Consider the following 10,653-nt stretch of genomic DNA (forward strand, 5'->3'; position numbering starts at 1 on the left):
GGATACAGGGTATGCACATCTCCACAGTGCTCAGGTTGTTCTGGATGCTTTTATAGCAAGAGCAGGCAGAGAGAAGCCCTGGAATCGAATCTTACCCAGTGACCTTAAGGGAGTTCCCTTCTGGGTCTTGACGCCACTTCTTCCACTGACAAATAAGGACATATGTGCTTTAAGGATAAAACCAGAATGCCCAGCTCAAAGTGATCACTCAGGAAAAAGGAGTGGGTGTTGAAGACATGGGTGTGGCCTTCTATACCTGGAGAAGAGACCAGTTGGCCATGCAGGGGAGGAGTGGGCACTGTCGGGAGCAGGTCGCATGATAAATATGAAGACAGCTTATGTGCTCTTGGCTTCATCTGGAAGCAAAGTCTTTTAACTGTGGGCTGATTGCAGGATTAAGGATTCATGCAGGGAGTGGCAGGTGTTAGGTGCAAGGCTCTGCTTGGCAACACCTGCATCCTATATCAGAGTGCCTATGTTTAATCTTGGCCCCACTTTCCACTGCAGCCTGCCTGGGAGGCAGAGGTGATCATTCAAATACTTGGATCTCTGACACCCATATGACAGACCTGGGATGAGTTCTGGCCTCCTGGCTTAGGCAACCTCTGCTATTGCAGGCATTTGGGAAGTGCCCGCAGATGAAAGATCTCTGTCTCCGTCTCTCTCTCTGCCCTTCAGATAAGTGCTAAAAGGGAGAGTCGTGATGGGAAGGGAAGGGGAGGGGAGAGAAGAGGAGGAAAAGAAAGGGAAGGAAAGGGGAGGAGAGGGAAGGGAAGGGAAGAAAATCTTTCAGAGTAAGGTTGGCCTGCAGGAACCCATAATAGTCAGCAGGTGGCGATGATGGCCCATGTGGGAACTAGGCGAGACCAGCTTGGGTCTGGAGACTTATGACCAGCAATTTCCCTCTTGCAGCTTGCAGGACAGGACCCCACACTGGGAGGAACTCAGGGGACTGAGGGGTAGACACTCTGCCCCAGGAAAGGAAGATAAATGGGATGTTACACTCCTTACAGCCGCCCTTGCGCCCTTGCGGGGGGTTTAGCTCAGTTTTTGCACATAGGGCAGTGGTGCAGAGATCAGTTACTTTCTCAGAGGGCTACTGTTGCAAAGTGGCCTCAGGCCCATGCTGTTTCCATGGAAATGTGCTCCTTCCAGCCAGTGGGATCATTGCCACCTGTGGCTCACCAGGACTTGAGTGCAGCAGGGCCGGGAAAGGAAACAGAGTGTGGAGCTCAAGCTGCCTCCTTCCTACAAGTGCCCGAGACCATCTCCCACCTCTGCCCTCAGGTGGCACCACAGCCTCTGGTCTGTCCTCTGCTGCAGTCTGGCTGGGGTGGGATGAGCAGGGCAGACCTCATGTTTTTTCTTTCCCCTTCAGAACTTACCTGTCTGCCTTGGCTCCTGTTCCAATTAGAAAAGTTGTCCAAGTTCCTCCAGCACCTGCAAGCTATGATGCGCTGGAGACTGCGTGAGAGTCTGCTGTCTGAGTTAGTTTGCCGAATGTGGCGACCGCACTTGCCTTGGCAGCATTCAAGCACAGCTGGGACTCATTGGCTTTCTGGAGAAAATCGGTCAGAATCGGCACCAGAGGGCTCCTGTTGCCCACGATGCCACACGGAGGCTCCGGCCCTAGGCTGTTTTTACAAATAAATGGCAGAGCCCTCTCAGCTTGCTCAGGAATCTGGGTTGCTGACCCCTAGCTGCTTCCTGACCTCAAAGTACCTTTGTGTCACAGGGCTCTGGCACTGGCTGTTCTCCATGCTTGAGATGGCTCTTCCATGCACGCGCTGCCATATCACTGGATTCTAGTCTCTGCTCAGATGGCACAGACAGGCAAACCTGAACGAATTAGCTAAGGTGCACTACCTCCCAGCCTCCAGTGCCGTTCATTTATGCTTCTCCAAGGGTCTGAATGTCTTGACACTTCTTGGTCGTCACTGTATTGGCACCCCGAGGACAGGCCTAGCTCACAAAAGATATTCAGCAAATGCCCATTGGATTCTCGGCATGAACATCTTCTCCTGCGGCAGCTTCTAATGGGTTCTGCTGTCCTTGACATGTTCTAGTTCACCACCAGGCACCTAGGTGTAAGTTTGCTTTTCTTGCTCTGTTTGACACTGAGCTTGCATTTTCAATCAAAGCTATTGGGTTTCCCCTTCCCTCTCTCCCTTCCTTTCGCTCCTTTTTTCTCTTTCTTTCTTTCTTTCCTTCTTTCCTTCCTTCCTCCTTCCTTCTTCCTTTTAAAAATGTATTTATTGAAAGGCAGCATCACAGAATGAGAGAAGGAGAGACACAGAGGCAGAGCTCTTTCTTCCACTGATTTCACTCCCCAAATGGATGCAATGGCCAGAGTTGGCCTGTCTGAAACCAAGAACCAAGAGCTTCTGCTGGCTGTCTGATGTAGTTTCAGGATCCTAAGCACTTAGATTATCCTCTGCTGCTTTCCCAGGCACATTAACAGGGAGCTGGCTCAGAAGTTGAGCAGAGGGATTTGAACTGGTACCCATATGGGATACCAGCACTGTAGATAGCGGCTTTAGTGCCATTCCACAGCATTGGTGCTAGTCCTTGTTTCTTTAAGCTTGCTTCTTTTGAATCCCCTCTGTTCTCCTGGAGCTCCTACATAACAGCGTGTCAACCTATACTACACGACACTCACCTCCTTTAGGTAGGGAACACCTGTTTTTTCTCTAGTATCTATTCCCCCTTTTTCTTAGTAATGAAATCTCTCACTTTTCCCCAGGTGTGTGGCCTCTTGGGTTAAAGACTATATTTTTGAGTCTCCATTTAGCTAACTATGGATGTGTAACTGAGTTTCAGACAGTAGATGAAGGACAAGTCTTGCAGAATCTCCTTGAAATGTTTTAAAAGCAAAGGCATGCTCAACCTATCTTTCCTGGGGTATCCTGAGCCATAGTGCAGAAGCCAGACAGAAGAAGCATGGGTCTTGATGACTATGAAGTTTCCCTACCATTAGAAAAACTCCTTGGGAAAGAGACAGACTTCTATATTATTTAAGTAGTGGTTGTATACATGTATGTGCTTATTTTGGGTTTCTCAAAATCAGACTCTGAGATGAGGATTTGAGTGCAAGGAGTTTATTTGGGAGGTGCCCCAGGAATTCAGCAAAGGAGTGGGGAGGTGAGACAGTAAAATAAATGAGACTCTGATCTGTAAGCTGTGGCCTGGGCAGGGCAGGTGGTGGGTGTCAGAGAGCTGAAGCTGCCCCCTTGCTGAGAAGCCCCTGGTGGTCTGTGGGAAGCAGGCTACATGGTCCTCTCATCAAGGGGAAAGGCAGCTGCAGCATTTGTCCATGAGCTAATGTCCCCTACTGGGCGAGGGTCTTTTCTGGATCAACTGCTGCAGGGCCCTGCCTGCCCCTTGTGCAAACTGAGAAAGCTTCTGTGGTCAGCAAACGCCATCCTGGACAGAGCTGTCTCCAAGCCATGGCTGCAGTCAGCCAAGGGCACGTGGGCCAGGCGATGACTGTCTGCAACCTATCGCCCTAGAACATTCTCTGACATCTACCGTGCTCTCTCCCATGACCTATCTCTATCTCTTGTTGCACCCTGTATAAAATCCTCAGCTCTGTTTCTCTGACTTGTTACTCCTATCTCCCTCCATGTCCAATCTAGACATATTGTGTCTCTGGTACATTTCATTAATCCATATAATAAGAATACTTCTTGTTCCCTAGTGTTTCTAGATGGTTCTGTTGTGTTCTGTTTTCCATGTATAGTTTACTATTCTGTTTTTTATGGATGGACATTATTTCTGAATTTATTCGTACAGCCTAAGCATTCACTTAATTCCATTGGTCCTCTTGACCACAGTGGCTTCACTCTGTGGATGGCTGACGTCCTTGGCTGCTCTCCTCAGCCGCTGTTTTCCTCCTGTGCTTTGTAGTGTGTGCTTGCAGGCCTCTGGAAAGCGGGATGCACGATTCCTGCACATACCCTCACCCCACTTGGCATTTGGATGGTTATTCCCTTGCTGGGGCCCCATCCAGAGCTGCTGCCTGCAATGATGATGATGATAGGCATGTCACATGTCCTGCCACTGAGCCCTGGCCTCCTGGGGAGCTCCCCTGCCAGTCAAACTCCAGGCTGCTCCCCGCCTCTGTGTCTGCAGCCAGACCCCTGGCTGCCACGTTGTCACCCATTGTGTTTCTGCCACATCCCTGGCCTACGGAGGCACTGATCCTTTGAGCCTCTGCTTGGTCTCAATCTCTTCCTAGCTCTGCCGTGAGTTTCGTGTAAGAGGGTTGGACTAAAGACACAAATTTACAGTGCCTTCTTGACCAGAAGTTTCTGGACCCTTTGTGTCTCCACAGGAAAGATGTTCACTCTGGACAGAATCGTTTCTAGCTGCTAGGCTTGCAGACACAGGAGACTACCCTTCTGGATGCTTCTCTCACTCCCTGGGAAGACAGTGACCCTTGAGGACCCCCAGGCCTCCTGCAGGTCATGTGTTTGGTCCTCTGGCATCTTCCAGCCTGCGGTTGACTGAGCCCTCAACTTCCCCCAGTCATTCAGCTGCAGGCCTCTCTGCCAACCCTTCCGCCCACCCCTTCTTCCCCCCACCCATGGTCCTGACCCACGCCAGCTTCAGGTGTCTCAGCAGCCATATTTGCATTTCAACAAGGGACTCATAAAGATGTTTTCGTCTTCAAAATGCACAGCAATGGAATTCAAATGGCAGAGTGACAGGCCATGTGTGGGGTTGACTGGCTGGGTCACAGACATCGCACCTGGCTGGCGGGAAGAACGAGGCGACGACAGGAGCTGTCCACAGAGGAGTGGGCTGCTGTGACGGCAGGAGCTCAAGCAGAGAACAAGCAACCTCTGCCGGACACCCAGGTGGGGCCCTGGAGCAGGGGAAGGCTAAGAGCATTGTGCATGCTGACAAGGGGCACCAGACTGTTGTCCCAGGAAACTGCAGTGCTGTTCTATGAGCCAGCCTCACCCTCCACGCCCAGGGCAGGTTTCTGAGTACCTGGGACACTTGGGACCCCTGGCTCCCTTCCCAGGTGGGACTTCCACATGTTGGTTCTGAGTATCCACCAGCAGACTCCAGGCACAACAGGGCTATGCAGTCTACTTGCTCCTTGGAGTCCCCTCCTGTGCCATGGGCTTCCAGCAGGTGACCCCACTTTGCCACTATCTCTGCACTTTTCAGTACCATCCACATCTCCAATTTCAAAATGGTAACAGAATGACTAGGATGTATAGGAAGTTACAGAAATGGCACACAGGGTCTGGCTTTCCTTCACTCTCTTCTGTGACGCCAGGGAGCTGACATTGCCACCGTGTGTGAGTCATTCTGGGTTGTCAGTGTTTGTATTACCAGCAGCACAGCCAAGCTAAAGAACCTTCTATGCTACAGAGTCCTGCCTGATGCTACCCGTTAGTCAGAGCTATCCCCTTTCCTCCTGCCGTTCTAAGGCTGGCAGTCACCGTCTGCTCCTCTCGGCCACAGGGCAGTCATTCCTGGAATGTCCCAGGGACGGAAGCCTTAGAGAGTTTTGTGCCATGGACTTGCAAGCCCGCCCAGGTGTTGTTTGTGTCAATGGCCCGTTTCTTCTTATTCCATAGATTATCAGTGGCTGAAAACACTTGGCAACACAGAAAATACGCAGAACAGAAGAGAGAAAAGATGGCCAAGCCCCCCCAGTTGGAGGGGGACAGTCTCTTGGTCTCCTTGCTGTCTCAGTTGGGGTCAGGTCGCACCCTGGACCCTGCTGGGCTGACCCTCTGCAGGCCCTGGTGCAGACAGAAGGACAAAGCCAGGAAGGCGGCCATGCCCTTGCTCCAGAGCCCACCACGCCTCTCCTCCGCGGGGCTCCATCTGGCCGCAGCTGACTCTCTCTGCATCTGTCTCCTTCCCTTTTCTCCTCTCTTTCTCCTCGCCCTGTGTGTCTCCATCTGTCTCTCTGAGTCAGTCTCTTTCTTTTTTCTCCAACCACAAAACATGGCTAAATGCAGTTTCCATTGAGTGCAAAATCTCGTGTCTGTGCTTCATTATTCTGTCTGGATGGGTACATGTTTTTCAATTGCATAATTCTCCTCCTTCCTCATTTTCTCCCTAAGACTTTCTCCCACATAATATGAGCATTTGGGGGCCAGCTTTTTGACAATTCTGCTTTTGAATGCTGTGAAAAGTAGAGCGAGTGCCTCTTTCAGTCCCACCCCTCCAGGGAGGCTGTGCTGGTGAGTTCTCCTGGGGAGTTTTTGCCAGGTTTTGTCCCTAAGGCTGGTCCTGGGTACAGTGGCGGTGACCCCTTGCCAGTACTCCCCAGAGCCAGGGCTAAACTGTAGCACCTGCCTTGGGAGGGTTTGAAGAATCTCTGACAGCCACAGCCATCCCCCTTGAGTCCCAGCTCCCTTTATGGTTGTTCAGACCTTCACAGCTGATCCCACCCTATTCGTTCACATTCCCCTTTCACCCACATCCAAACAGGAAGTGTTGCTTATTGCTTAAGGGTTCGTAGGAAATAATCTCAGTCTTAGTCTCCAACAAGAAGAGCACGGTGAGAATTCCCGTGGGAGCAGGTGGCACAACATCACAACGAATTGCGGTTTGGAAAGGTTTCAGAATGGGGAGACAGCCATGACCTGCAGGTAGAGTTCCAGCAGTGTAAAAACACTCGGGGCTTGGACACAGGGCTGTGAGAAAAGGCAGTGTGCAGAGTCCTTGTTTCAGGGTGGAGGGGATGACAGGTGACTTCAAGCATTGGTCTTAATGTTCATAATAAGCAGGTTTTAGCTTTGCACTCAAACAAATTTGCATTATTAAAAGTAAATGAATTCTGCTGGATTAAAAAGTCGCATCCGCAGTGCTCTACACAAGTGGCATTCCATGGGCTTGGCCTCTCTCCTGCCCCAGTGGACTCATGGGATAGTGTAGGGCATGACAGCCCAGGCACGCTTTCTGACCTGTTCCTGGCCAAGTTTTCAAATAGTTTGTAGAGTGGACACAGCCTGCTGGATATGAGTTTTGCACAGCATTCTTTCTTTTTCTTTAAGCTCATTTAAATGCAGAGAGAGAGAGAGAGAGAGAGAGAGAGAGAAAGATGGAAGCCAGAAGCCAGGAACTTGGTCTACTTTCCCACATGGGTAACAGGTACCTGTTGCTTCCCAGGTTGAGAATTCTCAGGTAGCTGGATTGGAGGCAGAGGAGCTGGGACATAAACCATGAATTCTGATATGGTCTGAGGGTCTCCCAGTCATTGTCCTAACGCTGTTCCACATGGCTGCCCCCCTTGCAGGTCTTAACAGAGAGCAGGCATTGCCCCACCCCCTCAGTGTCCTTAGCCTTCTGCACCAGCCTCAAAATAGATCAGTTGACCCCATGCCACTTGCTTTCCCAGCACACACACTGCCATGTACTCCGACCCTCCACTGGGAGCTAACAAGGACACTGGTCTTTCTGGGTCCAGCCCAATGCAAGAATTCTAGAATGTTCCACTTTGCCATTCACTCTAGCCTGAGAGAACAGGGCCAACCCTTCCATTTTCCATATGGAAAGTCACAGATGCATGTGGAGCATTTTCTTTCCTTTTTTTTTTTTTTTTTACAAAGGGATTTCTGAGCCATCTCTGAGAGCATGCAGCAGACTGCGGTTTAGCTGCCTGGGTGGCAGTTTACAGCTAAGCTTTGGAGCCGATTGCCTTGTTTGAATCCCACACTGTCACTGAGAGCATGCTCCCTACCCATTCTGTGCCTCAGTTTTCTCTTCCGAGAAACATGGGAAAAATAACCCAAATGACCTGAAAGGACTTTGATACGAATTAGGTGAGTGGATTGGCAGCAAGTCTTGAGAGCAGTGAGAGTCTTGCCAAGGCCTACGGAGGGTGGGCTGCTCTGCCCATCCTTCTGAGATGCTCTCATGAGAGTGAGAAGGCAGCGGGGGCTGATGTTGGCATTCTCCCTGGGATAGACACCAGGCAAGGGTTGCCAGTTAAGAAGGGTCTGCCTCTAACCTGCCCCCAAGAGAGATGCAGTGGATGTGGACTGGGGAGGGGAGGTCAGCAGAGCTGCTCAGAGGACCCTCCCTGCGACAAGCAGATCCCAGGGCGCAGAGAGCAGGGGTGTGGCTGTGAGCAGCAGGTATGAGGAGGCTTCCCCAGGGTTTGGGGGGCGGTGCATGGGTAGGATTGCAACAAGGGACTTTTCTGAATCTGTACCCATGTGGCCTGACTTCTCAAAGTCACTCTTCAGAGTTGGCTCAGAATTAAGGGGCTCGCGGAAGCTCCTACTGGGCCCTAATTTGCTCAGGACTCTGTGTGTATCAGGGAGGGCAACATTCAGAGCCTTAGCTCCCACCTTTCCTCAGAGCCATGTAAGCTGGTGTTCTAGGGGCCGGGCTGGGGTAGGGTGGAGCCTCAGAGGAGCCACCTGTCTGCAGGAAAGACAGAGCCTGACCAAGTGTGCCAGAGACCTGGGATGGAGGTGAGGTGGGGTGGTGGTATGGAACTAACAGGTCAGTTAAGCAGGAGCCAGTGTGAGAAACGAACGAGCACACAGAGCTGGGTCAGCCACTATCCAGAAGGGTCAGGGCGGGAACTGTGTCCCTTGCATCCCTTGGGAAGAGTGGGCAGGGGCTGAGTTGTTATTATCTCATCTTCCCACACTGGGGAGTGGTGGCAGGAGTGAGCAGAGGGGGAGATTCCCAAGGAGTGGAAGTGGCAGGAGAGGCCCTCAGCTACAAGTTCCATGAAGGCAGGGGCCTTGTTTGTGTTGTCCATGCCAACTTAGCCTTGCTGTCTAGGACTGTGCCTGGCACATTGCTGGGGGCATGAGATGAGTCCATGAGAGATGGCTCTGCTATGCACATTACTGTGTGAGCTGGGGAACATGGCCTTGCTCCTTGTTTGTACTGAGCACCCCCAGCTGAACTCACTAACACTGGCTGAGCACCTGCAGCATGCTAGCAGACCTGATGGAGCCCTTCTCCCAGGAAGCTCCTGGTCTAAGCGGAAGGCAGGTGTGCAGGTGGCCAGAGCATCAAGTGCAAAGCCCAGTAATGGGTGTGCCACAGAGGAGGAGAAGGGGCAGGCATGCAGGCTCAGACAGCACTCCATCAAGGGATGGAGCAGGCTATAGGAGGTAGTCTGGGGACAGTCACAAGTTTCTTTTATCTTAGGCCTTTGCCTTTGTGTGCCCACACATGTATGAGCACATAACACACACACACAATGAATATTTGTGACTTTCTTATCCTGAACACAAATGTGTTACCACTACAAATTAAAGGATGCGTTCTGTAGCCTACCTATTATTTCATTTTTTACTTTTGATTCTTAGCACAAATTCAAACAATCTCATGGGCTCCTGAAAGGGCAGGGGTCTGAAGCACTGGCCTGCATAAACTGCCTAATGAGCGAATTAATTTGGGCTGAGAAGAATGTTTCTAAGCTGGTAAGAAGGGGATAGACAGTCCCAGGTAGAGCAAGAGTGAGTGGCATGAGCAAAGTGTGAGGTGCCAGAACGTTCCAGGAGGGGCAGGTTGTTCTTGTAAAATGGAACAGGGGGTGTTTGAAAGGATTGGAAGGATATGAAATTGAAACATCCAACTGAGGCCTGTGGCCTTGAGTGCCCGATTCAGTGTATCGTTGGGGTTTAGTTGCAGGATGGAGGTCATTTCAGAGGTTCTAGCTGGAGGAGGGCAAGCTTCAGAAAGCCTGCCAGGAGAAGTGGTGTGTGTGCTGAGTCTCCCCCTGCTTGCGGGGTACCCCGCTGGCCAGAAGACCTGGCTGGAGTGTAGAAAAGTGAGAGTCCTGGTTGTTTCCCCCTGCTTTCAGTAGAGTTGCTTCTGAGAGCAGCAGAGAGGGTCTGCGGGGTGGACCAATTGGGAGGGCTGCAAGTTCAACTCCCTGGATGTCACCTTCCCCAACCCCAGGTCCCCTGTTGCCATGGTTGCTCCCTGAAGGACTGTTGGAGGGATTGAGTGTGAATGTTATGCTATGACAAGCCACAGACACATGGAAATGCCAGCAGAAGTCAGAGATGGCAAAGCTTGTGATGGGCTGTTGGTGCCTACCAAAACCCTGCCCTAGGGTGGAAGTGAGCATCCATGATGTGCCAATGCTGAGGTAGTCCTGACCTCCGGGGAGCGCTCTATACCAGCAGGGCCACCCCCTCCCCAGTAGGAACGTGGGGGCTAGTCATCTGTCCACTCGAGCTGGGAGATAAGCAGAGTTTCTCTGGGAAGCTGTCTTTGCCAGCCAGGCCCTGGAAATCAGAGCTCCCCGGAATGGGTCAGTGGACCAGCCACCTTGAGCAGTGAAGTCTCATCCAGTTCTTCACGTGAGTTCAGAGCCCCCAGGGGCAGCTATAAGTACCTGCACTGATTTGCAAGGGCAAGGAGATGTGCCTGAGGGCACACGGTGGACTGGAACTAGCCTGGGCCTGATTCCATAGCCCAGCACTGGGGTGAGTGGAATGAAGCTGGGAGAAATGTGATAACGTGGGCAAAAGTGACTCAAGGCTCCTGCTCCTGGGGCTGCCCCCTCACCTCCAGCCTTGTCAGTCTGGGAGAATGTGAGGTCTGAGGTTCTGTCAGGTGTTTGAATCAGAGTCACAGAGTTGGGGAGAGGCTCCCTGGCCCTGTGTCCATCAGCCGACACGCAGGCATGTGTTCACAAGTGCATTT

Source organism: Ochotona princeps, chromosome 2, assembly GCF_030435755.1.
Source record: "Ochotona princeps isolate mOchPri1 chromosome 2, mOchPri1.hap1, whole genome shotgun sequence".
Classification (NCBI taxonomy): Eukaryota; Metazoa; Chordata; class Mammalia; order Lagomorpha; family Ochotonidae; genus Ochotona; species Ochotona princeps.